Raw genomic sequence first — 5,136 nt, forward strand, 5'->3', positions numbered from 1 at the left:
AAAATCAGATTGATTATATTCTTTGCAGCCAAAGATGGAGAAGCTCTATACAGTCAGCAAAAACAAGACCGGGAGCTGACTGTGGCTCAGATCATGAACTCCTTATTGCCAAATTCAGACTTAAACTGAAGAAAGTAGGGAAAACCACTAGACCATTCAGGTATGACCTAAATCAAATCCCTTATGATTATACAGGGGAAGTGAGAAATAGATTTAAGGGACTAGATCTGATAGACAGAGTGCCTGATGAACTATGGACAGAGGTTCATGACACTGTACAGGAGACAGGGATCAAGACCATCTCCAAGAAGAAGAAATACAAAAAAGCAAAATGGCTGTCTGAGGAGGGATTAAAAATAGCTGTGAAAAGAAGAGAAGCCAAAAGCAAAGGAGAAAAGGAAAGATATACCCATTTGAATTCAGAGTTCCAAAGAATAGCAAGGAGAGATAAGAAAGCCTTCCTCAGCGATCAGTGCAAAGAAATAGAGGAAAAGAATAGAATGGGAAAGACTAGAGACCTCTTCAAGAAAATTAGAAATATGAAGGGAACATTTCATGCAAAGATGGGCTCAATAAAGGACAGAAATGGTAGGGACTTAACAGAAGCAGAGGATATTAAAAGAGGTGGCAAGAATACACAGGAGAACTGTACAAAAAAGATCTTCACGACCCAGATAATCATGATGGTGTGATCACTCACCTAGGGCCAGACATCCTGGAATGTGAAGTCAAGTGGGCCACAGGAAGCATGACTATGAACAAAGCTAGTGGAGGTGATGGAATTCCAGCTGAGCTATTTCAAATCCTAAAAGATGATGCTGTGGAAATGCTGCACTCAATATGTCAGCAAATTTGGAAAATTCAGCAGTGGCCACAGGACTGGAAAAGGTCAGTTTTCATTCCAATCCCAAAGAACAGCAATGCCAAAGAATTCTCAAACTACTGCACAAGTGCACTTATCTCACACGCTAGTAAAGTAATGCTCAAAATTCTCCAAGCCAGGCTTCAGAAATACGTGAACCATGAACTTCCGGATGTTCAAGCTGTTTTTAGAAAAGGCACAGGAACAAGAGATCAAATTGCCAAAATCCACCTGGTCATTGAAAAAGCAAGAGAGTTTCAGAAAAACATCTATTTCTGCTTTATTGACTGTGCCAAACCCTTCGACTGTGTGGATCACAACAAACTGTGGAAAATTCTGAAAGAGATGGGAATACCAGACCATCTGACCTGCCTCTTGAGAAACCTATATGCAGGTCAAGAAGCAACAGTTAGAACTGGACATGGAACCACAGACTGGTTCCCAATAGGAAAAGAAGTACATCAAGGCTGTATATTGTCACCCTGCTTATTTAACTTATATGCAGAGGACATCATGAGAAATGCTGGGCTGGAGGAAGCACAAGGTGGAATCAAGATTGCCGGGAGAAATATCAATAACCTCAGATATGCAGATGACACCACCCTTATGGCAGAAAATGAAGAAGAACTAAAGGACCTCTTGATGAAGGTGAAAGAGGAGAGTGAAAAAGTTGGCTTAAAGCTCAACATTCAGAAAACTAAGATCATGGCATCCGGTCCCATCACTTCATAGCAAATAGATGGGGAAACAGTGGAAAAAGAAGCTGACTTTATTTTTCTGGGCTCCAAAATCACTGAAGATGGTGAGTGCAGCCATGAAATTAAAAGGTGCTTACTCCTTGGAAAGAAAGTTATGACCAACCTAGACAGTATATTAAAAAGCAGAGACATTACTTTGTCAACAAAGGTCCGTCTAGTCAAGGCTATGGTTTTTCCTGTGGTCATGTATGGATATTAGAGTTGGACTATCACAAATGCTGAGTGCTGAAGAATTGATGCTTTTGAACTGTTGTGTTGCAGTAGACTCTTGAGAGTCCCTCGGACTGCGAGGAGATCCAACCAGTCCATCCTAAAGGAGATTAGTCTTCCATGTTCATTGGAAGGGCTGATGCTGACGCTGAAACTCCAGTACTTTGGCCACCTGATTCGAAGATCTGACTCATTGGAAAAGACCCTGATGCTGGGAAAGATTGAGTGCAGGAGGAGAAGGGGATGACAGAGGATGAGATGGTTGGATGGCATCACCGATTCAATGGCTATGAGTTTGAGTAAACTCCGGGAGTTGGTGATGGACAGGGAGGCCTTGCATGCTGCTGTTCATGGGGTCGCAGTGTTGGACATGACTGAGTGACTGCACTGAACTGAACTATCTGTCCTGACTCCTCTCTAAGCCAAGAGGCAAGAATATTTCTTAGATCTTCTAGTATGGGAGCAAGGAAGTTTACTTAGAAAGAAGATGAGGTAGAATTTAGAGGGTAAAAACCACGTATCATTTGGTCAGTTTCTTATCTTTCTAATTCATTTAGCTCCAGGATGACTGAGTTAAAATCCTGCCTCTGTCATTCATAGCAGTGTGATATGGTTACACTTCAAACTATCCTGATCGTCAGTTTCCTCATACGTAAAATGAGGCTACTACTTCGAACTTCCCTCAGAGCATTGCAGAGATGATTAAATGAGTCAGCACATGCCAAGGAGGGCCTAGTACGTGCTGTGTACTGGATGTGTTTGTCTTTTATCATTCTCTTTCTCTAATTGGTTGAATAATCTGTGTTCTGAGAGATTTCTGTTTCTGTCAGAACAGAAATCTCTGAACATTTCTTTACTTAGAGAAATGATTAATCATTTCAAAATATCAACTTTATTGTCTCATCTAAATCACTGCTACTTTACACCCAGGATGGGAATAGTCTTTAGCTAACAAAAGTGATATGGTACCGTGGACATACTGTGGATTTATGGGAATGCAGAGCAATTGCTCTGTGATCTCCCCCAGATCAAATTTCAAATAAGTAAGCATTATGGCAGATTGACTAGTTTAAAAAGTTTTTATTCCAATAATATTATTTTTGTGCTTAATAATGGTTTCATTATAATTTACCTGAGATACACAAAATTGCTTGGTTCATAGTACACTGTAAGCATTGGTTTGCAAACTTTTCATTAATTTTATTGTTATTATTATTTCATCCAATATCTCCTATCTACTTATTTCCCTCTCCTGTATAGGCCTTGGGCTAGTCATTACCTGTTGACCCTCAGATCCAACAACTCTGTATTCCCCTGGCCTTCCCTTGACCTGCATTTTAAACAAAGAACAGACCCCCTCTACAGAATACATGTCCAGACTCCCTTATCTTCTGGTGTCATGTTAGGCTGGGTCAATAGAAGACACAAGAAAGGAGAGAAGGGGAAAATGCAGGTGATTTTCCTCCTTATCTCTCTATATTAAACTACCTGGCATGGATTCCATTTTCTTGACTGGAGTCTGACTCTATACACACCAAATCTAGAGTATTTAAAATACATTTTAAGTTATGCATACATTGTTGAAAAGTATATGCTGATACTTGCAAGTTTTAAAAATGAACATTAATAGACTTTCTTACTTTAAACTTATTACTCTTTTAAAAATCTAATCATGGTGCTGTATAAATTTTACTTACTTTAGAACACTTTACAGTATTCCATCCCTTACAAAGAAAAGAAATTCTACTATTATTTCCCATAGTAATAGATATATAAATTGTTTTCAATTCCTCACTGCACATCATGATACCAGGACATTCCCTATATCTCATCCTGTTGTTTTTGTTCAGTTGCCAAGTTGTGCCTAACTCTGCAACTCCATGCACTGCAGCACACCAAGCTTCCCTGTCCTTCACTGTCTCCCCAAATTTGGTCAAACTCATGTCCATTGAGTTGGCGATGCCATCCAACCATCTCATCTTCTGTCATCCCCTTCTCTTCCTACCTTCAATCTTTCACAGCATCAGGGTCTTTACCAGTATGTCAGTTCTTTATATCAGGTTGGATTTTCAGCTTCAGCATCAGTCCTTCCATTGAATATTCAGGGTTGGTTTCCTTTAGGATTGACTGGTTTGATCTCCTAGCTGTCCAAAAGTCTCTTAAGAGTCTCCTCCAGCACCACAGTTTGAAAGCGTCAATTCTTTGGCTGTCAGCATTCTTTAAGGTCCAACTCTCACATCTGTACATGATTACTAGAAAAAATATAGCTTTGACGATATGGACCTTTGTTGGCAAAGTGATATCTCTGCTTTTTAATATGCTGTCTAGGTTTTGTCATAGCTTTTGTTCCAAGGAGCAAGCCTCTTAATTTTTGTGGCTGCAGTCACTGTCTGCAGTGATTTTGGAGCCCAAGAAAATAAATTATGCTACCATTTTCACTTTTTCTCCATCTATTAGCCATGAAATGATGGGATTTGATGCCATGATCTTAGTTTTTTGAATGTTGAGTTTTAAGCCAGCTTTTTCACTCTCCTCTTTTACCCCCATCAAGAGTCTCTTTAGTTCCTCTTCACTTTCTGCCATTAGAGTGGTATCATCTGCATATCTGAAGTTGTTGATATCTCATCCTAATGTAATGCATTAAAAGGTTTGCTATTGCCATAAGGATTAAAGAGCCTGTTGATGAAATTGAAAGAGGAGAGTGAAAAAGTTGGCTTAAAACTCAACATTCAGAAAACTCACATCATGGAATCTGGTCCCATCACTTCATGGCAAATAGATGGGGAAACAGTGAAAACAGTGACAGACTTTATTTTTTTGGGCTCCAAGGTCACTGCAGATGGTGACTGCAGCCATGAAATTAAAATACGCTTGCTCCTTGGAAGAAAAGTTATGACCAACCTAGACAGCATATTAAAAAGCAGAGACATTACTTTGCCAACAAAGGTCCATCTAGTCAAAGCTATTGTTTTTCCAGTAGTCATGTATAGATGTGAGAGTTGGGCTATAAAGAAAGCTGAGCAACGAAGAACTGATGCTTTTGAACTGTGGTGTTGGAGAAGACTCTTGAGGGTCCCTTGGACTGCAAGGAGAACCAACCAGTCTATCCTAAAGGAAATCAGTCCTGATTATTCATTGGAAGGACTGATGCTGAAGCTAAAACTCCAATATTTGGCTACCTGATGTGAAGAATTGACTCATTTTAAAAGACCCTGATGCTGGGAAAGGTTGAAGGCGGGAGAAGGGGACAACAGAGGATGAGGTGATTGGATGGCATCACCGACTCGATGGACATGAGTTTGAGTA

The sequence above is a fragment of the Cervus elaphus genome, chromosome 11 (genome assembly GCF_910594005.1).
Source record: "Cervus elaphus chromosome 11, mCerEla1.1, whole genome shotgun sequence".
NCBI lineage: Eukaryota > Metazoa > Chordata > Mammalia > Artiodactyla > Cervidae > Cervus > Cervus elaphus.